This window comes from Ambystoma mexicanum, chromosome 2q, assembly GCF_040938575.1.
Source record: "Ambystoma mexicanum isolate Mex_15411 chromosome 2q, UKY_AmexF1_1, whole genome shotgun sequence".
Taxonomy (NCBI): domain Eukaryota; kingdom Metazoa; phylum Chordata; class Amphibia; order Caudata; family Ambystomatidae; genus Ambystoma; species Ambystoma mexicanum.
In genome coordinates, this window is record NC_090924.1 from 1,415,905,526 (window position 1) to 1,415,932,369 (window position 26,844).

Genomic DNA, 26,844 nt, shown 5'->3' on the forward strand with positions numbered 1-26,844 from the left:
AATTTGTGGAGACATGAAAAAAGATGTCATCAAAAGAAATGCAATAAGTGTTTTGGGAAAAAGAGAGTCCAAGCTGAATCAGCATTGATATTGCCAACAAGCGTGATTTTAAAAAAAAGAGCATGAGAAATGTCCTGAACAGAATGTAATGTGATGACATTTCTAATATTGTACGGAATGACCCTCTCATTGTAAAACTTGGGGAAAGGCTTTTCCTGCAAAAAGGTGAACTTACTGAACAACACTGTGATATTAGAAACGAAATGAGGGAGCTTGCTAGATTGTTGATTAAAGTTAGAAAAAAAGGATCATACTGTGATTCATGTAAATGATTTTAATAATCAAAACAAATTTAAGTCTAATTGAGGCAGTTAGCTCAATGACTGGATTCATTGAAGAAAAAAAACAATATGCCCTTCCTTTCAACTGCAATAAAATTGCGACGTATATTATTGAAGATTACATCAATCATGTAGGGAGAAGCTCTGAGCGATAGTAATGAAGAGTTGCAAACCCGTGCCAAACAGTTCAAACAACTCATTGAACTCGAGTGGAACATGCACATTTCATCATCTGCATTAAGGGCATTAGCTCAACAAAAGTGGAATAAGCCACAAATGCTACCATTAACAGAAGACATCCAGAAACTGCACGCATTTCTTACAGTTCAGGAAGAGAAAAACAAAAAGGATTAACTTGATACTCAGCAGGTGGACTCTTGGTACACATTATGCCAAGTGGCATTGGCACACGTTATTATTTTTAACAGAAGACGGGAGGTGAAGTTTCACGACTTCTATTAAAAGTCTACATTGAAAGAAACGACTCTCCAATGCAGGATGACATTGAGAAAACTCTATCTGAACTGGAAAAAAGACTGTGTGACAGCCTTATAAGAACTGAAATTAGAGGTAAAAGAGGAAGGAAGGTCCCAATTCTCTAAACACAAAATATGAAACGAACAATTGATGCATTAGTCGCTACTAGGAACAGTGGGGCATAGGAAACACAACATTTATGTTTTTGCAAGGCCATACTACAATTCTCTTTTACGTGTAAGAGGGAGTGACTGTCTAAGACAATTTGCGCAACTTTGTGGGGCAAATAAACCTGAATATATCACTCCCACGTGACTGAGGAAACATGTGGCTACACTGTTACAGTTGCTTGATCTAAAATCTACTGAGTTAGAACAACTTGCACATTTTATGTGCCATGACATTAACATCCATCGGGAGTTTTATAGGCTTCCAGAGGATACATTGCAACTAGCGAAAGTTAGCAGAATTCTTTTGGCAGCAGAGAAAGGAATGCACTTGTTCAAAGGAAAAACGCATGATGAGATTGTTCCAGATGCAGGTAGGAATGTACAATTTGTGATTATTTTAAACAAATATGTTCAGTGCATTAAGACCACATATTCCATGTACATATAATAAATACACTATCTAAATTAATAGAACATTATTATTTCTTATACAAAAATGATGTATACAATTGTAAAACCTATGTGTTTGTCTAAGGCATCTATGAAGATTCAAATTCAAGTTCAGACTCAGAAGATTATCAACCTCTATGTACCCAGGATTTCCCAGGATTTGAATAGGGAATTTAAACATTGTCCAGATTCAAAGCACAAAAATACAGACAATAGACCGAGGAAGAATCAAGCTGCTCTCCATCAGGTATGTGATAGGCATTTGACAATTAAGCACAATGGTTGTATTGAAACAAACTAATTCCTTTATCATGCTCTGCCAGGTGTTTAAACAATGAAGAACACCTTACTTAAATCTCATTAATTGAAGATTGTTTAAATCCATTGGAGATGTGTGTCACTTTAAAAACCTAGCATGTCTACATTAGTGTCTATAAATACATCAGAGGTTCAGGCAAGATTGGAAAATTCCAATAAGCAATCCTGAAGCCAGATTTTCTAAAGCATCTCCTCAGAACACTCTTTGTCCCCATTCTTAGAAAGGCCAATATGGCATTTGAGTGGGAAAGATGGCCTCTATAGGCTGGCTTCCAGTGGAAGCGCGTAATACCTTCAGACTCATGGTTATTACCTTTTAAATGTCTCAAGGGCACTATGCCCACCTACCTTCAAAGGTATATAGGAATAAAATCCGATCTCAGAAATCTTTGCTCTAATAATCAGAACCTGCTTCACCAGCCCAAAGTTAAAACCAAAAAAGCACAATGGGGTACCTTTGCCTTTGTGGCACCAGCTATCTGGAACACCCTACCAGTTAAGTTGAGATACTCTGTAGCCCTGAGCAACTTCAAGAAGGACCTAAAAACTTTCCTTTTCAAGTAGTAGTTCACAATCCTCAGTTTCTCCTTTTCTGCTCCCGGACCTTCCGGCCTTCTTGACCTTTTTGTCTTGTCTGCGCCCTCACACCTATGGTTGCGCAATATAAATGCAATAAAGTAAAGTAAATAGAGATGTTTGTATAGTCCTATGACTTTCTGGATAATTTAAGTTTGGACAGGCAGCAGTAGGAAGTAGTAAGATACGCAGAAAAGGCTAGCAAGTGCAGGGTATGTTGATTTTCTTTTTCAATGTACTCAGTTGGGTTGTTTTGCCACATTCAGATGATGTAGATTTACTTTTATTTACACAAGTGTATTTTTTTTTCTTTAAAATAAGGGTTTTCTTCTGCCTTTTTATTTTTTTCTGTGCCTAGATTTCTTTAAATGTAGAGTTGAAGCAGACATGGGCAATACTCCTCCAATAATATCAGGCAGGGTACTAAAAGCTAGGTTCAGATTGATGCAATCACATTAACTTAGAAGAAGATAGTGCGATCAATCATTTTCCATTTGAGGGATAGTGGCTTCAGGCATGTCTTTTGAGTTTCTGTCCAGAAAAGCTTATAAGTGATGTCTACGCAGGAGAAAGACTGACTAAAGGAGAACCAAGTATGTATTTCTAACGCTGTCAAGAATGAGGTGCATACCTTTTGGGTTATGAGGTGCTGTGGCATTTCTGCTGAATTTCATAACCTATTTTTGTATTATTTTACATGATGTCCAATATGCCTTTTCACCCTGTGTAGTCAAATGTCTTCCCATTATGTTTTTACTACTGCATTAAGTTGCAGGTTAAACATTCATAGCTCATTGCCAACCATGTAACTGTACTCTGCTATGGAGGCATGTTGTCCTATTCTTAGTAGGCTAGTTTTCAAATGATTCCTGAAGGACACATGATCTCCTATAGAGTTGACAATACTTGTGGACAATACACAACACCCTATATTCTACCCAATGTCTGTTTGGGGGAACTGGAAATCTCAGTGGACATGAGAAATGTGCCTGGGTCACAGGCTATATATCATGCACAAATTCCTATTCTAAATGGCTTGCAGGTTATGCAGTTAAACTGTGCTAGTTCTACTACAATAATATATCAATATTTCAGGTATGACAGAAATATGGCTGAAATCGGTTAGTTGTTGGCTCAGTGAGAGACTACACATACTTTTCTTTAGTCTTGGGCATTTACAGTTACAGCTCCTTTGCTTGATAGTCAAGAGACCTGTTCATGCATGTAAACCTTTTTGGTTTGTAAAATGCAAATGGAGTGATACAGAATAATTGATATATTATAATTGATAGAGGTTTTAATAACTTATGCTATGCTGCCATTGACAGGTTAAGAACACTAGGGGAAAATACAAAACAAAAGGGACAGAAGAGAGCAGTGAAGTGACAGAAACTGAGGTTTTCAATCAAAACACATTAGTGCAGTGGAGAAACCTGCACTGCATGGGGGAATGGTTTTATGAGATTGGGAAACCACTTGCATGGTTTTCATTAATTTTATTTTTCTCACACAGGGAGAAATGTTGTCAGAAAACCATGGTCGCCATTAGAAAAGGAGGCTGTTGATTGATTTCTGTTCAAGTTTATCAAACTGATGAAAGTTTCTGGCAAATCTGACTGTGGAAAGTGCATTGCAGAATGTCCACAACTTGCAACTTGTGGGAGAGATTGGAGCGCCATAAAAAAACGACATCTACAATCTAATTACAACAATCTGAAGAAGAAAACTATCACGTTGCATGCCACAGAATCCATGGGCAGTAGGACGTATGCCTTAGTATTTGTATTTGCATTTATTGTGTTTTATATAGCGCCTTTGTCCAAAGCGCTTTACATAGGACAGTCAACAATATAATGAATCGGAATGCAAATCAGCGTTCAGAAACAGTAACATTCAAACTGTGTTCTAAATAGTAACAATCAATTAGCATTCCTGGGAGTAATCAGTCAATCAGTGTTCATGAATAGTAGCAATCAATTAGTGTTCATGAGAGTAAGTGAATCATTGTTCCTAGGCAGATGAAATCAATTGGAGGACTGTAGCAGGTGGGTTTTTACAGAGGAACGGAACAGAGGATAGGAAGTAATGTAGCGAAGAGACAGGGGAAGCATGTTCCAGTGAAGAGGGGCCAGGAGCTGGAACGAGCGAAAAAGGGATTGGGCACAAGAGGGACATGGGACATTGCATCTCAAAAGATTAGTAGATTGGAGGGAGCGAGATGGAGAGTAAAAAGAAAGGAGAGATGCAAAGTAGTCGGGAGCAAGGCCATAGAGACTTTTGAACACAAGTAAGAGAAAGTTGTATTTAAGTTGAGAATAGAAGGGCAACCAGCCAAGAGAGGCCAGGGAAGGAAAATTGGGTCATCGTAGGAGAGAAAACAGTGAGCGAATTGAAGACTGATAGATAGATTAAAGAGGAGCCAGGCATTTTTGTTTCATGTCTTCCATTCTTAGTCTTTCTTTATTTTAACTCACTTCATAGATTTTGCACGTGACCTTTTTTAGTATAACATTATTTTCCTTAGATTTTAAGATTTTATTTTTGATGTTGAAGCTGGAACTGTCATCACCTCAGAAATGAATACCATTGATGGCAGCTGCAGACCTTTGGAGCACTGGGTACACCAGATTTAATATGTACTTTTGTGTTCAATACCGAACAGTTGATCAAAAATGAGCTAAAATCAATGTTGAAACATTGTTCTTTGATAAAGAAAGTTTAAAGCTTGATAAACACGTTTGACAAAAATAAAAACTGTACTCCATATGTGTTCTCAAGTTTCTTGTGTTTTTGCTCTTTTATTCCTATGCACTATGCAACGTTTGATACAGTGACAAAGCAGTTTTTTTGAGTAATCAGCATAAACTGTATTTTGACACTGTGTACTTACACTGCATTACATCACAAGGTATATAATATGGTCTTGTACGTATTAAGTTTCAGAATAGGTAAACAATACGTAGTGGCAGTGAATATAGGGAGTTTATTTTCAGCTGTAGGTACAAATGATTATCAGCCTGGTGTATAGGCTTGCAGTCATACTCTGAGTGTTACTTAAGGAAATTCTCTAATGCCAGTCCCTCGAGGATGAGGGAGGCTCCTATTGCACTAAAATCCTATGGGCCTCATTACCGGTTCGGTGGTATTTCGGTGATGAATCCACCAAAATGCCATCAAATGTGATTAGCGTTACTGCCACTTGGTCCTGCAGATTTACAGCACCAGTACAAGTAGTGGTAGGAAGTGTAAGTCCCCATTTTTGGAGTCCATAGGACTCCATGGGAATATCGAGAATTACCACTGATGGTAATTCTGCCAGCTGTAATTCCATTGACTTTGTTGATTTTTTTGCCAGTAAAGTGACGGATTCACCTCCAGGCTTTTACTGAATCCTCTACTTTACCACCAAACTTGTAGTATGGCAGTGTGGTAATGCAGTGGTAAGAGAATTGTCAATGCTTTAATACCATTTTTACCTATGCAGCTCTGTTTGTAATGTGTCCCTCTACAGAGTATCAGGTAATATTGTCCCCATATATAATGTCGCCATGCATATAGTTGCCAGGAAAAAGCATAGGCGACATTATATGTGGGGACAATGTATGGGGTAAATGGGAGCAGGGGTTGCGGGGTGTCCCCCGCCCACTTTGTTCCAAGTGATAATGTTGCAGCAAAAAAGGCGCCATTCTTGCATGGCGACATTTTTGCAGGTACATTATCACATGGATACCCCCCGCCCCAACACTTGTAGCCCTGCTTACTAACACATTATGATAGCAGAACCCCAGGTAGTCACAAGAATTCTACTCTCTCATATTCTGACTATAGCAATAAAACAAATACAAAACACGTAGCCTACATCCAGCGTTGCAGGCTGTCTGCACATATACTGGCTACTGTATCCTGTGCCTTCCCTTGGATGCAGCAAACTCCTATGTAAATCCGCCAGATCATGGTCTGCGCACCCCAAACTCACCCCATCTGAACATTAAGACTTCACGTTCTAGGGATTGGTGCAGTCTAGGACTAGTAAACCGTATACACCCCATCGACAATGTTTGCTTAACCTCTCAGCTTGACCCTGGCCTGCTACGTCTCCCATGGCCTATACTGCTCCTTGCTAGTCACGCCGGCAACCTCTTTGTTAACCAACCGCACTGTGAACCCGTGTCACATAATATTGCTGAGCGATTGCTTGCACTACACATCTAGCCGATGTGGTAATACGGCACTCCTGCCCCCGCCGAGACATTGCATCCTACCTGATTTCATTTGCTTATGATTGCATTGTGAACCTAGCTTGTTGCATTTGCCCATACCGCTGCTGAACCAGCCTACTCTAATTGTATCTACTCATGACTATGCTGGATTAGCCCACTCTAATTGCATTTGCCCATGACTATGTTGGACTAGCCTATTCTAAATGCATCTGCCCATGCCTATGTCGGACTAGCCTTTTCTAACTGCATCTGCCCACACCTATGTTGGACTAGCCTTTTCTAACTGCATCTGCCCACGCCTATGTTGGACTAGCCTTTTCTAACTGCATCTGCCTATGACTATGTGGACTAGCCTATTCTAATTGCATTTGCCCATGACTATGTTGGGCTAGCCTATTCTAATTGCATTTGCCCACTCCTATGTTGGACTAGCCTACTTGATTTGCATTTGCCCATGCCTATGGTGCACTGGCCTAGTCTAACTGCATCGGCCCATGCCTCTGTTGGACTAGCCCATTTGATCTGCACTTGCACAGAACTATGTTCTCCAGAAAGACTCTGCTGACCTCTGTACTGTTCATTTTACCATTAATCCACACAACCATGCCCCAAATCAGGCACTCACCTTGCCCCCTCTTTAACAGAAATAATAGACTCCGAGCCAGATTACCGTTTCTATATGAGCCCAGAACTAACAGTAACAAGAATCTAAATCCCTGATCCAGCTACAACAGGACTACCATATGCCATGAGCTGGCACCCAGACTACTGACATCTAATGATAAAACTAACCAACCCCATCCAACATTGGACTTCAGAAGCCAATAAACATGACCACTATATCTGGAGCTCTTATTAACACCAGTTCACTAGTGGCTCATGCCACGGAAATAGCAGACCTATCCTCTGATGATCTTGACATCCTCGGAACATTTGCTGCATGACGCAGCTGTCCCAGCCCTCACGCTAGCAATACCCGACAACTATCAAATAATTAGAGTGGACAGACCCAATGCCAGAGGGGGCGGCTTAGCTATCCTAGCGAAAGCCAACCTTGCCATAAGACTTCTGACTCCACCCCTACTAAAATCTTGTGAATTACTCATTGCCAAACTGCCCATCTCCAGCTGCCACACCTTAACAATCTACCTAATACACAGACCTTTGAGGAATCTACCTAATACACAGACCTTTGAGGAATCTACCTAATACACAGACCTTTGAGGAGAACTTATCTAGTCCTCTGGTGAACAACACTAAAGACTCCTCGCAAATATAAATACTGGGTGACTTCAACCTATGATTTAATGACCCAGAGGACAAACGGGCCCAAGCAATAGCGGCCACGCTTGCAGAACATGGACTAACTCAAAAAGTCTTTACCCTAACACACGTCAAAGGCTATCCAGTCTATCCTAGACTGGATAGCCGACCTAAACTGCATAACCACTATCACTAAAATAACCCCACAACTGTGGACTGACCACCACCTAATTGACTTCTCCATAGAAATAGACAAACAAATATCCAAAGTCATGACACCACCTCTCCCCACCAGATCCAAAAAAAACATCACGCCAGACAATCTTCTACCACACCTCCTTCCCTCCATGAACTCTCTCCCAAGCAACCCTGACCCTAACTCCCTTGTGGAGGCATATAACAACACTATGACTAAGGCCCTTGATATCATTGCGCCTCTCAAACTACACAAAAGTAAACAGGCACACCTCAATGCCTGGTTTACCCCTCACCTTAAAGAACTTGGACTTCAAAAACGCAAATCAGAGTCCCACTGGTGACACTCCCCATCAGATGAAAACAAACTGCAACTAACCCACTTTGCAAACAACTACAAAAAAGAAATAATCTGTACCAAAAAAGATCTCTTCAACGAAAGAATCTCCAATGCCAGCTCTAACACCAAGGAACTGTTTGTGATCCTTCGGGAGCTCGAATCCCCCAAACCTCCACCGGACAATAAACCTAAAGACAAACAATGGTGCACCAGCATTCAGAACGCCCTATCCAACCAAATAACACTGCCAAAAACAAATCCTCCCTGCCCCCACTGAGATGCAACCTACCAGCCCCATTAAAGCCACTAGCGCTCCAGCCCCGTTCAGATTAACCAAAGTTTCGATTCAGAAAACTGAGAAAATTATCACATCTCTGAAGCCATCTTACTGTAAGGGTGACAACTGTCCCGCCCAACTAATCAAAGTTGCTGCAAGAGACTTAGTGCCTTTCATCACAAAACAAATTAATGCCTCTTTCACGTCCAACGCTGTCCCAAGCAATTTAAAAGAGTCATGGGTTCTACCTCTTCTCAAGAAACAGACCCTAGACCCTTCCATCCCCACTAACTACAGGCCCATTATCACGGTACCCTTTCTCCTTAAAAATAATAGAGTAGCCTACCTTCAAATTCAGTACTATCTCAAAGCTAACCACCTGCTACGCTCTCGAAAATCCGGATTTAGGCCACAATATGGCATGGAAACGTCCTTAATCAACCTTAGAACTCAAATTGACGAGCTCAATGACAAAGGAAAAACCGCTATGCTGCTCCTCCTTGACCTGTCGGCAGCTTTCGACTTGGTGGACCATGCAGTCCTGTGCAAACACCTAGCGTCGGCAGCCCACTTCGAGGGATTCTATAGCCTGGGACCAATCCTTTTTAGATAATAGGACAATGAGAGTTTTCTCCACATCGGCGGATCCGATCAAGACCACATGCGGCGTTCCGCAAGGCTCTTGCATCTCGCAAACCATGTGTAACATATTACCAAGCCCTTATTTGACAAATTGGACAAACTGGGTGTCGTCTGCACGAATTATGCGGATGACACCCAGATTCTCATTACCCTTTCGGGCAACTATGTTACTGATACGGCCTTGGTAAATGAGATATACCTCCTCATCCAGGCATGGATGGCATCCCATGGCCTCTGCCTGAATGATGAAAAAACAGAGATCCTGATTCTTGGGTCCGCGGCCAACCTAAAAAAAACAAAACTCCAACTATGCCGCATTCAACATAGATGGCAATATAATTATCTAAAGAGGTGAAAACGCTAGGATTCTACCTTGATTCCACCGTAACCCTAAGGAAACGGGTAACCTCCATGGCATCATCCACCGCTTACACTTGTAAGCTCATCAGGGCATGCAGACCATTTCTAACAGCAGCAGCTAGCTGCATCATCCTCGCCAATGTCTTAATGTTGTCAAACCTGGATTGTTGCATCGCCATTTACCTAGGAGCCAACAAATATATCACTGACAAAATTCAAAAGCTACAGAACAATGCCCTCAGAACTGCCCTGAACATACCTAACAGAGAACACATATCTAATATGAAAAGAGAACACCATTGGCTAAATATAAGCGACAGGGTCCTACTCAAAACAGTCTCACTAACATTCAAGTGCCTCAATAACGCAGCTCCCCTCTATCTAACTGAGAGAATGGTTAGGAGAACTTCAACCCGCCCCTCCAGAGCAGCCAACTCCCACTGCCTAGAGATACCTAGATTTAAACCTAAAATATCTGGTGGTAGCAGCTTCCCGGTAAAAGCTGCTCAGTCCTCTAATGCACTACCACTAGTTTTCAGAACTGACCAGTCCTACTTCAGCTTTAGGCGCAACACTCTTAACTGGCTGCGCTCCAATGATGTATGATCCCCCCCCTGATTAACCCTGCTACATTAACCCATTTATCAGTCTGTTTAACCTTTTTACTTCATCTCTGTACTTGCTTGTATTTTTTGTACTTGGCCTCCTGCCTCACTGTATCTTTCTCGCTGTGTAACTAAGCTTCAAGTATCATTGTACCTTGTAGCACCCAGTTACCCAAGGGTTCGGTGACCCTACAAGTCAATAAAAAACAATAAACAAACAAAAGATATAAAAACCACCATCGAGAGAGCAAAAGCAAGAGGGAATGACAAAATGATCATAGAAATAGAGAAGTGTAGAAAATGGGGCAGCTCGTCTATAATGGGCGACCGGGCGCTGATTCGCCACCTTTTATAGACTTGCCAAGGCAGCCCCGTGAAAACACTGAGCCATCCCTCTGATGCAGTAAGCAGCTGAGGCTCTGCTGCTGGACTGGCTTTAAACTGTAAAGGGAAACATGGTTACTCTTTGACAGTTGTAGTACACCAGTGCCAAAGTATCATGGAAGGCTGGAGGAATGTATGCTACCCCGCCTTAAATGGCCCATCCGGGTTACAGGCTGGGGTACTGCTGGCCTGAATGTGCATGGGGGGTGCTTTTGCTCCTAACCACGAATTCAGAGAACCTGTGGCATTGAGCTTGGAGCACGCCACGGGTAGCAGGAACCAGAAAGCTCCCCCTGCTGCCTGAATCCTGTTTCATGCTGCGTGGAAGCCATTCGTGGGACACATCATCAGATTGAGCAGAGATCAGACTGTGGCGGCAGGTAAAAAAAAAATAAAGTATGAATGTGTGTGTGTGTGTTTGTGAATAAAAAAGTGCATAGTGTATGGGTGCATGTGTGAACGAGCAAGTGTATTCTGTATGTAGATGCACTTGTGAATGAGCAACTGAATACTGTGCGCCCGTGTAGGAATCCTTTGTCTGTGGAATAACGTCACTACATCCATCCTGTGTGCTTGCATATCTGCTGGTCTGGGACCTCTGATTTTATGTGATTTAGGGCTGGAGGGAGGCTGATATGGCTCCTGCCTGGACAGATAGTCTTAGTTTAGCATAGCAATTTTTACTACTACTTTTGCTTCTGCATATTTGTGGAAAAGATTTACACCCAATCAATTTATAAATTCACCAGCTGCCACTGGTAGAAGATAGATGAGATATTCTAACCATTGATACAAAAGTAGAGTGTTCATGTGCTTTAGCACACCTGCCTCTAACGGGTCAAACCCCAGGTTGCTCCAGTGTTTTATTTTGTCCTTTCTACACCTTTCTGGTTGTTCTTTTGGGTATTCTCATTCTGTGTTCCTTGTTCATTCCTCCTCTGTTAGTGATCCAGAGATAAAATAATTCTATGTAAAATTCAATGTGGACACTTCCTCTTCCCCTTCTTAGAGATGACCATAGATTTTGTTTAATCTACATTGATCAAATTGTGAATTTTTACACTGCTATATTGGTGCATGCTGAACGAACAGTTTTAGCCCTGATGACGGACTGCGTTCCGAAATGCATTGGCTTCTGTATTGCATACAGCTACTCTTTGGAAGATGAAATAAAATGATAACTGAGCTGAAATATTAGAGTGATGTGATTGAAATTACATTGAACATAGTGTTTCATTCTTACATTAAAAAGCATATGAATGTTTGATTTGATATTGCTATGTGAGCATACGGAGGGGACAGAGTTTTCGCTGAACATTTAATCTTGGTATTGCATACCCTTGTGCTAAGGGATCCAAATCAATTTTGCTCCAAAATAATCATTATATAGACTACATGGTAAATAACAACTAGTTTATGAAAAAGAAGTATATTGGTGGTGCCCACCCTTTACCAACTTTCTTTACCATTACTCCCATCAATTACAGTTCCATCCACATGGAACTTTGACATCAAAATTATCACAAAGTTTCTATTTCAGGGACATTAACTAAAAGTACAGTTTCCCACATGGGTAGAGGCACAATCTTCAATATTGGCAAATACCATCATTGTGGGGGCTTTAGAACCAACACCATGCCACACCCTGGACCTAATTACAAGTATAGCAGTGCAGTACAACAAATGTCAGCAACAGACTTACTACAATTTTTACCACACACCATCTGTCGATGTTCACGTTCAGCTAGAGGAAAAAAACTCCAGCACTTGACTGGAGGTTTTTCCTCCAGATAAAGTGAGGATTTACCAACAGCAAATGATGCCCATTGTAACTCCAATGTTGGAGTCCTTTAGGACTTCATAATGGAGATTAACACCAACTCAGAATCTGGAGGATTTATCTCCGCGTCTGAGGCTTTAATTCCATGAACGCTGGCAGGAACCATAAATGGGTTTGACAGAATTATCAAAGATAATTCCATTCAACTCAAAATGAGGCCCTTTATCTTTAGGGACATTAAACCCGGGCTCAACATACACAATGCAATGTAGACGAAAGCATCATTATCCGTTCTACCCCCACCTTCACTTCATTCCGCACTTCCCTTAAATCTCTCCTCCTCCATTCTCCTCCTTGAAACCCCCTCCCCCTTCTGCTTCCCCCCTCCGTATTCTTTCCCCCCCGACTATTTCCCCCCCTCCTGCCTCCCCTCTCTCACCCTACCCCTTCCCTCCTCCTACTCTTCTCCTCCACTCCCCCCCTATCCAGTCCCACTCCCCTTTCCTCCCTATCCCCTTCAGTTAATTGCTTTTCTCACTGTTCTGTTGATTTATTCATATTGTAATTGCTGCAACCGTTATATTGTTTGTTTTATGTATTATGTTGTTCCATTGTACAGCGCTTTGGTGTAAGGCGCTTTATAAATCAATAAATACAAATAGAAATCAACCAATTGCTTTTCAGAAAATGTCTATTGGCTGGGGGAGATGTGGTCTACATGCTAATTTGATAACTGACACCTGATTTATAATCCAGCTTCCTCTGTTTCCTCTCATCACACAACACCTTTCTGGGACCAAAGAAATCAAAATCATAGCTCATAACCCCTCTATGTGAAATGTAACAGCTCCATCATCACACACTATCAAAGAAGGCAAAGCAGGATATTAAACGCTACCATCTCAGTACTCAGTGGCAGTGATTTTGACATGTCCATCATCACACACTATCTTTGTGGGGACTTAACCTCATCAACATCACACAACATCTCTGTGGGGTCTTCACAATCATTACTGTGATGTTATAGAACTTCACGCTGCGTGTTCACCTTTCACTCCATAAAATGATAAACCATTTAATCTCTTATATTATCCCCCCATGGTGCATTGCCACACTTACCTATGCTCGTAGGATGAATCCTTATCTCTCTCTCTATATATATATATATATATATACCACTACAAAACCTATGTAATTCAATGGAAAAACGTTCCTACAGGGACTTAATAGTTGCAGGTAAAACCTAAAAACCCCAGAAATTCGCAAGTTACGGTACGCTACACAACCATAACTTGCACTGCAAGGACTAACACCCATGACATCCTTTAGCAAACTGTATTTAGAAATGATGCTATGTTTCTAATAAGGCACCTGTATCGTAACGTTCCTTTAGGAATGGTTTTTGTACGTGGTTATCACAAAATGCTCCTTTTAGATTGTGACAAAGCAAGTGGCAATGAAGGGAGTAAGTGCAACGCGCATCGTAGACCCGCCACACCGTTGTGTGCTAAATGGAAGGACCAGTGGTAGTGTGGAAAACACTGCAGTTGAAATAGGTACCTAATGAAAGAAATGGTTGTGCGTGTTGCAGTGCGTTTTGAAATGCGCAACAGCAAACACAAACATTGTTCCTGCGCTTCCAAATAGGCACCAAAGCAATGAGTGTACAGCGGGCACAAAAGGAACATGCAGTATTAGGAAAAAGAACGCTATTTGTGGGGGAAAAATACTCGTGCTGTGAAAAGATTGAATCCTATTTGTATAGTAGGACAATGCCACAAATTGTAAAAGACACAAATACACTTCTGCACAATATACTGCGCTGTGTCCATTTCTGCACCAAATTAAAAATAACATCCCTAAATGGGTGGCTGCATATTGGGAAACAAAATTATGCAGGAGGACGGAAATAGAATCATTGCCTGCCCTACTACCTCCCTAAGCAGAAATGCCACTATATGTCATGTTACATGGTGTGCTTTTCTCTCTACACAATCAACAACAATAAATGTCATCTACATCGAGCGTCACCAAAGACTCCCACAAAGAAACCAAAAGCAATCACTTCAGTGTAGGTGCCCCATACATATACAACCCCACATGATACACTGTACACAACTCCCATCGGATGCAATTTTTCATTGACTGTCAAGTAATGTATGTGCCATTCACCCACAGAGCATACGCTGTCCCTCGTACAACACACAACCATAAACTCACCCTCTGCAGTAATGTAAACATATGGTATAGCACATTGTGGGCGTGGATTGCACACGTAGAAAGCTTATTGCGCAATCCCGCGTCCTCCAAAATCGCAAACAGAATATGTACATTTGCAAAATCGGCGCACATTACACTTGCAACCCTGCAACAGTGGCAATGTCGGGGAATACATATCAACCAAGGTAGGGGATGTCCTTTGTACTGGTGGCTTTTAAAGAAAGCTGTCTTGTTTTTTTGTTTTTAAAACAACTTCCACAGTAACAACTCCTTTTGTGGCCTTTCATAATGGTTTTTATTTCTTGCTCTGTGCCTCACATTCTTACAATAGCATCTTCAGTGCAGGTTGTAATTCGAAAACCAAATGTAATTGCCACCATGCGACAATGAAATGCCACTTCCATTGAGAAAGTGCACATATCGATTACCAATGTTCTCATTCGTACAGGAGTACATCCCAGCAGCACAAAAATAGTTGCCCATACTTCTGTTGAGAAGACGCCTTCCCACCTCTGGCTGCCGACAACATTAATTGGAATAGTTATATACTGGACTTGATGGTATACAGGAGATAAGCACCTTCGCAGTGGGAATAATGCGCATCACTTTTTTCATCATCTTTTTTAGTTGACGGTACACACTTGCACAAGCTATTGAACCACAGTACCTAAAGTGGCCACTCGTCGACATTCTTAAACCAAATGGTGGAAACTACCGACAGTGACACCGCACCACAAAGTCTCCACTTCGTCCAAATTGAAATAGCCATTAAGGCCTCATTCCACGGCATACTGGAGGAGATCGAGCACAAAGCGATCACCCACTGTAAAAGTTTGCGTTTCGCCATCTCTGGCCACCTCACTGCACACAGGAACGAAAGAGAATATGGCCACCTTCTCCTGTGACGCACACTCTAACCACCTCATTGGAGAATTCCAACAATCGCATTTCCATTGGCCAGCATGTTAGCATGTTCAAAAGAACAGAATATAGCACGTGCGCCTCGCAAAGTACCGTTGGTACCGCACCCGAACAATTAATAAACAGTCCTTCTACCCTTTCCACTATCCTCTTCCCACCACGCCCTTATCTGTGTCCCTTTCGTTGGCGCTCCTTCACACACTTGTATGTAGGCGCTATACAAACAGCAGTAAGTACCATAGGACATCATATGATATGATGCACACACTGCGTGCATAACAACTTCATTGCTGCTACGTAGGTTATACACTTCACAATATGGTCTTCCCATTGTAATGCATGTACTACAAATGTCAGAAAAGTGATCCCACAAAAGCAGCAGGGAATGTATAGTAGCTACGTTACGCAAGTGCTTGCAGTCCATGATGCATGCCCCTTACCTTGCACATGTTCACCATAGCCTCCTATATGTATCTGTACAACCAAATCTTCCATCTCACTGTACACACCACAACCAGTAAGCACATGGCCCAATTGCCTTGCCTCCTCAGTGCCATTGCTATAGCTGCCATCCTAAAAACAACCAGATGTGCCACGTGGAATCCTCACAGTAGCTTGCCTTGCGTGACACTACCGTGCTAGACACTAGAGGTGGGGAGGAGGGGGGTTGAGAAGGTGTTAGGGGTGGTGGGGGGGATGAAATAAAGGGGGGGATTGTGTGTGTAGGATGGTGTGTAAAAACACTTGCCTTTTTTGACTTTTTGCGGTGTTTTCATTATGTATGTGCATTCATAAATGTTTTCTCTTCTTTTTCTGTCTTTTGCTCAGTTTCTGTTTGCTTCTCCTCCTGACATTTTTTTCCCACTGAAGGCGAACCGTTATGTAACATTTCTACAGGATTCTCTGCAAAGCTTCGTGCACAGTGGCAAACACAACAGCATTGCCAATGGAAGTCATAAAATGCCATTTGCCCAGAACCACTGGAACTCTTGCTGGTCATTAATGCTGTCATAGTCTGTGCAGAACAACCCAACACTGGACATAAAGTCGCACACACTTCTATTTATCCAACGTTGCTCAACCTCCAGCTGTGGACAACTGACACCGGCATGCTCCCATTTTTGTCTCTGTGTGATCGCTAAGAAAATCACCTTTGCTGTAGGAAAGATTTGCATCACAGCTGTCTTCAATCTCTTTAAATAAACTAGCAAAAATAAAAACAACCTTTGTCCCAAATGTAGTCCTCAAATGCAAAGTTATAGGGGGGTCCCACTTTTTTATTTCCATAGACTGAATCGGGAAAAACTTTGCGCACGGCTAAAGCCTGAACGGCTGCACGGATTTTCACCAAATTTGCTGCAGGAGCGGGGGCTTTGGTCAGAAACCTCCTTTTGTGTCTTTGGGGGGAATCCAACCAGTACTTTTGTTGGAAACGACTGAAATGTACGTCTCTTCCCTGTTCGCTCTGCGGACAGAAGTGTCATTGGCTTGCGGTACGGCGCGCTGTCGGAAAACTTTGGACGCGGCTGGTGGTTGTCTGGAGGGATGCGTCTGTGGTTCAACAATGTTTGAGAAACGCCACCATGGTGTCTCGGAGGACAGTGAGCCGACGGAAGGGTCTTCAAAATATACTTTATGCCATATGTTGGCCACAGCAAGGGAGGGGAAAAGGTGGGGGAGTGAGAAGTGGTTAATGTGACATATGTAAATAGGTGGAAGAAGACGGAGGAGTGGCTGCAGTATTGGTGCGTATTGTGCAATTTTGCAGGTACTTAGACACCCGACAACTTTGTGTGGTGATTTGAGGCAGCTGTCGTAACGGCACGATAGCTTCTGCCGAGACCGGTTTGCAGCAACCTCTTTCCGTGGTGAGTGGTGGCAGGTGATTTTCAGAAGCGGAGTGAACCGCACATGGCATAGGGTGGGTGGGAGCGTGGGTGCCTGTACTATGTGGATGGATTGCAGTAGTTGGGGACATGGGTGCATGAAGTTGCGGTGGGGCTGTTGAAGGATACTATTGGGTGCATGGCCAAAGGCTATGCATGTGTGACTCTGTATCCGGTAGAGGGGGCTGCTTGTGTGGTGTGTGCGGATTGGTTGGAGTAGGGTCAATGTTGCGAACAGTATGTGGGTAGGTTGGCAGTGATACAATACTTTGTGAATGAAAGTGGGTATGTCCATAGTATGTGAATGAAAGTGCACAGGGGTACAGGAGGCAGTGTTTTGTTTCTACATTGGCAACCTGTCTGCGGCAACCTCTTTCCGTGGTGAGTGGTGGCAGGTGAATTTCAGAAAGGGAGTGAATTGCACATGGCATAGGGTGGGTGGGAACATGGGTGCCTGTGCTATGCGGATGGAAAGCGGTGGTTGGGGACATGGTGACATGCATGGGTGCATGCAGTTGGGGTTGGATTGGGTCAAGGATTACCTTATTGGGTGCATGGCCAAAGGCCGTAGGTCGGAGGCTATTCTCTCAAGAGCCTAGGACTTCAGCTCACCCACCGCAGCAATGCATGTGTGACTCTGTATCCGGGGGTGCTTGCATAGTGTGGTGTGTGCAGATTGGTTGGAGTAGGGGCAATGTTGCAAACAGTATGTGGGTAGGTTTAGAGTGACACATTACTTTGTGAATGGAAGTGGGTACGTACGTACGTAGTATGTGAATGAAAGTGCACAGGGGTGCGGGAGACAGTGTTGTGTTTCTTCATTGTGGTAAGTGTAGCAATTTTTCCTGTATAGCTCTATGGTGGTGCGCAGTTTGGGTAGGAGTGCTGGTGGCAGTGCTGTGCATGTGGATTGTCGTAGTTGGTGACATGTATGGTGGCATTTCATTGTGGTGGGTGTGTGCAAGGCCTAGACTACTGGGTGGATGGCCGAAGGCCATTGGGCATGCTCTCAAGAGCCTCGGGCTTGAGCACAAGCACAGCAGTAATGCATTGCTTACTGTGCATCCGTTAGAGTATGTTGACTTGTACAGAATGGGTGTGGAGCATATTTAAGATGCAATAGAGCAGCAGGAGAGAGCTGCCATGTGTGTACATTTGGGTTGGAGGTCAGGTGACTGTTAGAACGTGTTAAAGTTTTTGATGTGTGGTTGGAGATGCTGCAGTGGAAAGTTACACAGTGTAGCCACTGGGTGCAGTGTTTGCATATTGTCAGTATGGTAGAGGGTATGGTTGAAGGGCATCTTATATGTGCTTGGATAGTGTGCTGTGTGCAGAATGCTTGTAGTATGGGCAATGTTGTGAGCATTTTGTGGTTAACTTGGCAGTGACACAATACTTTCTAAGTGGAAGTGGGTAAGACAGTATTTTGTGAAGGAAAGGGTGTAGGGGTGCGAGAGACAGTGTAATGTGTATACATTATGGTAATTGTTGCATTTAACACTGTGCATATGCATTGCGGTGTGGAGGTTGGGTCAGAGTGCTAGTGCCAGTGGTGCGTATGTGCATAGTGGTACTTGGTGAAATGTTGGCATGAATGGTTGCATTACGGTGCGGGGAATGTGTGCAAGGAGCACAGCCACTGTAGCAATGCAGGTTTGACAGTGCATTAGGCATAGGGTGGTGATGTTTGGAGAATGGGTGCGGAGCACATTGTAGACGTTCTATAGCAGCACAAGTGAGTTGCAAAGGGTGTATTGTGCGTTCCATGGTTGTGGTGATAGTTGTCACATGCTACAGTATTTGGTGTACGGCAGTAGATGGTGCAGTGAGAACTTGTGTAGTGTGCCCACAGGGTGCAGTGTTTATGTAATGTGAGTATGGAAGCGGGTATGGTTGAAGTGGAGCTTATATGTGCTTGGTTACTGTGCTGTGTGCAGATTTATTTGTGCTGGGTGTGTTGAAGGATTAGACTATTGGGTGCATGGTTGAAGGCTGTGGGCCGGAGCCCATGCACTGAAGAGCCTAGGGCTTCAGCTCACCCACCGCAGCATGTCTGACTTTGCATCCGGTAGAGGGGGGTGCTTGCATAGTGTGGTGTGGTGTGTGCAAATTGGTTGGAGTAGGGCCAATGTTGCGAACAGTATATGGGTAGGTTGCCAGTGAGACAATACTTTGTGAATGGAAGTGAGTACGGCCGTAGTATGCGAATGAAAGGTCACAGGGGTGCAGGAGACAGTGGTTTATTTGTACATTATGGTAATTGTTGCAATTTCTTTCTTCATAGCTCCTTGGTGGTGTGCAGGTTGGGTAGGAGTGCTGGTGGCAGTGATGTGCATGTGGATAGTCGAAGTTGGTGACATGGTGAAATGGATGGTGCCATTATGTAGCAGTAAGAGTGTTGAAGGCCTAGACTGTTGGGTGCATGGCCAAAGGCTGTTGGCCGTAGGCCATGAACTCAAGAGGCTAGGACTGTAGCACACACACGGCAGTAATGCATTTTGGATTCTACAGCAGTTAGAGGGTGGTGACCTATGAAGAATGGGTGTGGAGCACATTTCAGGTGCAATAGAGCAGGAGAAGTGAGGTGTCATGCGTGCATGTTTGGTTTTGCAGGTGAGGACACTGTTACAACATGGTAAAGTTTTTGATGTGTACTTAACGATGGTAGTGTGAAAAGTCATGCACTGTGGGCAATGGGTGCTGAGTTTGCATACTGTCAGTATGGAAGAGGATATGGTAGAAGTGTGCCTTAAATGTGCTTGGTTACTAAGCTGTGTGCTGATTTGTTGAAGTAGGGCCAATGTTGTGAAAAGGTTGTGGGTAGGTTGGTAGTTACACAATACTTTGTGAATGGGTGTGGGTAGGGGTGGTGGAGGCTCTGGTATGTTTGTGGATTCTGCTGATAGTGACCAGTATTCGTGAATGTGTGCAATCCAGAGGTTCAGTATGTGATTGGTGGATATGTGTGCAGGTTGCGTAGGAGTGCTGGTGGCAGAGGTGTGTATATGGATTGGGGTAGTTGGTGATATGGTCACATGCATGGTGGCATTACGTTGCAGTGCCTGTGTTAAAGGCCTAGCCTATTGGGTGCATGGCCAAAGGTTGTAGGCTGTAGGCCATGCATTGAAGAGCCTAGGACTTGAGGAAACCCACAACACTAATGCAATGTTGACTGTGCATCTGGTAGAGGGTGGTGACCTGTAAAGAATGGTTGTGGAGTACATTTCAGACGCCATAGAACAGTAGAAGTGAGCTGGCAGGTGTGTATGTTTGGTTCCGCAGGTGAGGTCACTGGTAGAACATGGTAAAGTTTTGTATGTGTGATTGGAGATGGTGCAATGAGAGGTCACGCAGTGTGGGCACTGGGTGCAGTGTGTGCATACTGGCAGTATGGCAGAGGGTATGGTTGAAGTGCAGCTTCTATGGGTTATTTTTTTTCTTCCAAAAATCTTTAAAAAGATCAAACACAAAATGACAACACATCATGAGAACCCACACCCTCCCTTCCAGAGGTCCACAACTGTTTAGTAGTTTCTCACAGTTACGCTAAGTGGTCTATTGGGGGTAACACAGGTGTGGGGTTCATTTCAGCAAGGCTAGTTTTCAAATCTTTTAAGAACGTTACTAACCCAAACATGACTTTTCGTTCTGAACCATCAAACATTTATTTCCAACAGTCGTCGGCAGCCCCAAGTTCGACGCCCCGCATAGAGAGGTCCAAACAGTTTGGTTCGTAGCAATCAAAACTTTGAACAAAACAGAGTCAGATGTTTAAGATTCTCTGTAGATTTTTTGCAAAATCAGTATTCCCATTCAGATTCCAGGTTCTTGTACGATCTTTGGTGAGATAACGATTAAGTCAAAATTGTAGGATTAGCAATCTAGAGTTATGATCTGGAGATTGAAGCAAGTAAGACTGTAGTTTGTCATACACTCTTGCTTCCAAGGGAACGTCCTTCATAAGACGAGAGCTTTCTCTGTCTATGCAGGTTTGATGCCAGTCTGTTCTCCATAACTTTAACTTTGCTTTATCTGGATTGTCCAGCAAATGTGTGATCTTTATGTTATTAGCATCAAGTACTTCGAGACATGGTTTACTCCATTTGGCGAGAACCGTATAGTCCGGATCAGTGTTTGGTTTATGTAAAATTTTGAATTGTGGTGCTGGCTTTGAAATGATGGTCTTCCTATAGAGGATTAATAAGTTCCAACACACTCTGGCTTGTATAGATATCAGGCCCAGTTCGTATCTAATGTTGCAAGTGGGACAACCCTTAGGAAGGTGCAACGCTCTGGTCCAGAAGTTGTTCTCCAGTGTATTCCACAAGTCATGTGGGCAACCAAACATATTTTCTGCACCATAGATGAGTGCCGGAACAGCCTTTTGTCGATAGAAATCTAACTTAGGCTTTATAGAAATGTTTCCGATTTTTTTTTTTTAATGGTGGCGGCTTGGCAGGCTAGCTGTTGACATTTCCTTTTTGTTGCCTCGACCCATGGACCATCATCTATGTTAGAACTTATCAAAGAGCCCAAGTACTTAATGTAGGGCGAGGTTCTAAGAGTTGTTTTTTCGAGATGCCAGGCCTGTTGTTTGATTCCTCTTTTATGAGATGACAAATTACGGAGGATCAATACTTTGCTTTTTTGCCCATTTTTGTTGACATACATTTCTCGGGCATCCAGCCTGCGCTGAAGTCCAATAAGCGTGGCATCTAAAAGGATTAGGTCGTCTGCATATATGAGCCAACCTATATGTGATCCATGAATTTTGAGAGGAAAAGCTGCCACCGCGTTGAGTGTGTCTCCGATATCTGAGATAAAAAGGTTGAAAATAATGGCAGCAAAGAGCAGCCCTGTTTCACGCCTTTATAAGTTTTAATTAGCGACAATAGAGTGCCCCCTCGGTCCAGTCTAATTTGGATAGTCGTATTGCAGTGCAATTCTTTTATTGCAGCAAGAAGGCTTGATGGGCACTTCCAGGCTTCCAGTTTGGCCCCTCAAAATTTGGCGATCTACACTGTCAAAAGCATGTGAAAAATCGATTGCTGCCACCATAGATTGTAGTGTTGGTTCTGATGGTTTCCATTTTTAGTAGGTTCAACAGGAGAGTGTTAAGGCCACATCTGACACCTTTCACAAAGCCAGCTTGCCGACAGTCAATGTGGTTGTATTCAGTTGACCAGGCTAGCAGCATTTGTTGTAATTGGCTTGCGTAGATTTTTCCCAGTACGTCGAGAAGGTTGATAATCTCTCAGATCTAATCTGTTGCCTTTTTTTAAAATGGGTACAATAATGGCATTTTCCCATGATTTTGGTATCGCACGTTTAGTTATTCTTTCGAACAGTGTGATGCAAAAGTTTGCCCATGGATCAGGGTTTAGTTTTAGAGTGTAGTTTGTGAGGCCGTCTGGTCCCGGAGCTCTCGAGGAACCGGATTTTTTAATTGAGCTCAGGATGTCGGCTTTGTTCAACTTCAGCTCCCATGGCACCAGATTTTCAGAGTTGTTCTCAATTTCGGCTTTGGTAGTGCTAAACATTTCCGTGTAATATTCCACCCAGTTTTCTTCGGAGATGAGTGAAGCTTGAAGCGCATCCTGTGGGCCAGCAAGATTGTTTATAAGACTCCAAAATTCAGAGGAGTTTTTGTTCTTAAGTGTTTTCAACATATCCTCAGAGTCGTTCTGTAACAGAACCGCATTATGAGTCTTACTCCAGTTTCTGTATTTCTGCACTGCAAGTTTTTTCCCTGCACGATAAAGACCTTTATCTTTGCGAGCTAACTTTCTTAACTCTCCACGCAACAATCGTTTGTGATGCAACACTTGGATGTCAAACCTATCTTTGTGGTGCATCTTACATTGTTTAAGGCCTTGTTTGTGTTCCGGAAATTGAGACAAAAGATGCTGATATTCTATCACATCAGGTGTTAGTAGCATGGTCAACACAATCAAATTGATGTCGGTAGTTCTGATATTTAATCTTATTCTTCTAGAGCACTAGGAAATAGCGTGTGGCAATGATATTTGAGTTGTGTTATTATAGATGTTGAAGGTCATCTTCAGCATATCATGGTCGCTGTGTTCCATCTTGGTGACCTCTAAGTGACTGGCCTTTGTTAAGAAGGATTCAGAAACAAAGACGTAGTCCAATGTTGAGGACTGCTGGTCTCAGCTCCATGTGGGGTTAGCTGGAATGTCGCCAGACAGATTCCCATTCAGGAGTGTTAGTTTGCGGGAGTCCATTTCCGAGCACCATGTAAGTGCAGCTAGTTCATTGGCCTTTTTACTATGAGACTTCATTGTGATGTTAGTGTCTAGATTCAGACAATCGATGTTTAGATCACCGCAGATTATTATTTGTGTGACACATGAATTTTCTAATATCGTGTCTTTAATAGTAGTCACTTGGTCGATGAAAGGTACAATTCCGGTAGTGGTCTGGTTCCAATAAAGATTGATGATGTACAAGAACTCAGGCTCGCGAGAACCGGGTATCATGACTTTGGCGGTCTGGATGTAAGGGGAGACATTCCTTGTCTCAACAATTCTGAAGCCAGGGCCTTTTTTCACAGCTATTAGAAGCCCAGCCATTGGTCTTCCTTTTGGTGGCTTGAGCGCAGGGTTTAAAGCTATCTCAAACAGAGGTGAGATAGGACATTCAATTAGCCATGTTTCTTGAAGACATATCAAATCCAGGTGGCACATCCATGGTGTGTGAAACAGATGGATGAAAGCACGCGTGTTCCAAGATCCAAATGTCATAGGCTGGCTTTCGCACTGTTCCTGGCATTATTTACTCTGTTTCTTGTTAAGGGCAGAAGCTAGCCATGCCCAGTTTCCACTGTCAGATGTACCTCTAGTCTAAGCCTCATGGGAAGCTGTGTCAGACTTTGTACTTGAGCCTTCAATGGTTATTTTTATCTGCTCGTCAGCTATAAGGTAAGCTGTCTCTCTAATTTTAATTGTAGAGTCTGTTTCTAATAATGCCGGGGACGTTCGACCTGATTGGGCACTTTCTTATGTGTTTATTATAGATGTCCTCACAGGATTTTCCGGGAGTTTGGTGCACACCCCATTTAGTGAGGGCTCCAGTGACGAAGCAACTTTAGGCTTGGAGTATAATTCAAATCCCAAGGACAACAGTGCCGGTCTTGCTTCCAGTAATATATCTCTTATTATTCTTGAGGCGAGATGCAGAGTCACCATTTCATTTCTTCTTTCAGAGTGGAATTTCACGATTTTCGGTGACTCAATGAGTAAGGGCTTGACTGGGATGATACTGCATAAATTTAATTGCACGATTTCAGTCGAGTCAAGGCCAAACTCTTGGTTGAAAGACAAGCCTGCTCTATTTGAGCGACCTCTTCCTCATCCTCATATGTCGATAGATTGATCAGGTCAGATTCCTCGTTCTGAGACCTGTCAGTAGGAGTAAAATCGACATTTGAGCTTAAGGCTTCACATACCAGTTTCGTTTTCTGAAGAATAGGTTCCTTACACCCAGTGTTGTTGTGAACAGTTAGGTTTACAGTTTTTATGTTGCGCAGAAATTTTCTAGAACCAATTCCACGCGGCATCTTGATAGCTGGTTGATATTTTGATTTTTCTTTTGGTGGCTTGGGTTTTTCCAAAATCAAAGGTGGTAATTGGAGTCGCTGAAAGTTGAGCTCCCTTAAAAATGTCAAAGACCCCCAAGGTCTTAGAAGAACTTGCATCAACCGGGCCTGTTACATCATTGCCATCTTTTGCGCTTTTGCCGAGGATCAGGGAGGCAGTGCTCGATGATGAAGGCATTTGAGGGTTTGAAAGGGTGGGGTTGCTAGATTGGCGACTATTTTCCAATGCCGCACCAAAGGAGGATATATCTTGCCTTACTGAGTCCTTAACAGGGCCGTCTAGCGCAGCTAAGTCAGCGTTTAGGGGAAGGCCTGTGTCAAGTTGGTCAGCCAGGACATTGGTACTAACTGTAATTTTTTTGTTTTTGGATTGGCAATCATTAGAAGACGAGGCAACTGTGGGTGACAAATTGGCACCTGAGATCGATGTGGTCTTTGTCGTTAAACATCCCAAGCTGTCGTGAGCATCCGCCGTAAGAACCGCGGTGTTCGTTGGTTTTGATTTGAGGAGCCTAAAGAGTCGGTTTGTTGCTATTGAGTCACAGGTTACAGGAGGCGTTGCCGTCAGACCACAGTCAACTGAAACTGGCTTGATGTTGATTGTGGTTGAAACATACACCAATTCTTTGTCTTCAAAGGCAATGCCAGAAGGAGCTACCTCCATGTCAGTACGGTGGTGCTCAGGTTTTGTCCTGAAGAGTTTCAAAGCTTCTTATGCTACTTCTGCTAGAAGTTTTTTGTCCTCATTGTTATTTTTGGTTTGACCAGAAATTATCTCTGTCATGGAATCCATTTTGCTGCTTAAGGTGATTAAGTCTTCTTTACAGACAATACCCTTCTTCTCAACATCGGTTAGTTTAGTGTTGAGAAGTGCAGTGAGTGTTTTGAGGTCATTATTATTTTCATTAATGTGTTCGTAAAGCTTAATGAAAGGGGCAATAGATATGCCCATTGATGCCATAATGATCGCCTAGAGATCTTTGTCCAGCGGTAAGTCTCTTGAGGACGTAGCATTCAGATTGTCGCTTACCTGTTTGTGTCGGCAATGTCGTCTACTTGTCCTGATTTTTGGATAGGGGCGCTCCATTATTGAGGAGTCAGTAGATGAAATGTCAGATACCGAGGAGTCTGAAGTCTGTTGGTCAGTGGTCTCTGTGGATTGGGGTCCAGGTTCATGTACAAAGGGCACAGGGCCATTTTTTGATTGGCACAACAATGCTCTCGAACCAAGTTTCGTTTTTTTCCTCTGAGAACGTTGCATAGTGGGTGAACTGCTGGCTTGAATCCGCCTGCATTTGGCGCCGGCAGTTTCTCTGATTATAGGTTTGATCACAAAATCAGGACCTGCGGTCGGGGCGTCGGGTGTTTTCGTTTGAGGAGTACATAAAGGATTTGATAGGGCTATGATTTCTGCTTGGAAATTTTGCCGAGCGTTATTAATCTGGGCTAAATCAGCAATCAACTTATCCGCAATATCTATAGAGTTGCAACGATTCTCCGTAATATGTACAGGTAGTAGTGCATTGGTGGGTTTGGGATAGTCAGAGGAAAAAAGTGTTACAGAGGGCGAGGCAGTTTGATTAGCCTGAGCATCAATAGGCAAAATAACATCATGGAATACCTCATCACTGAAGACATCAACAGCTCTTTCCTGAAAATTAGCCGAAGCGCTAAGATATATTGAGCGGCCACGTTTAGGAGAAACCATGTCCAGGGTCAAGTCTACCGTTGGAGATGGATCACGTTCCTCACCACATCCTGACAGTATTAAATTGCCGAGATGTGGTCTCTCCGTTGGCCC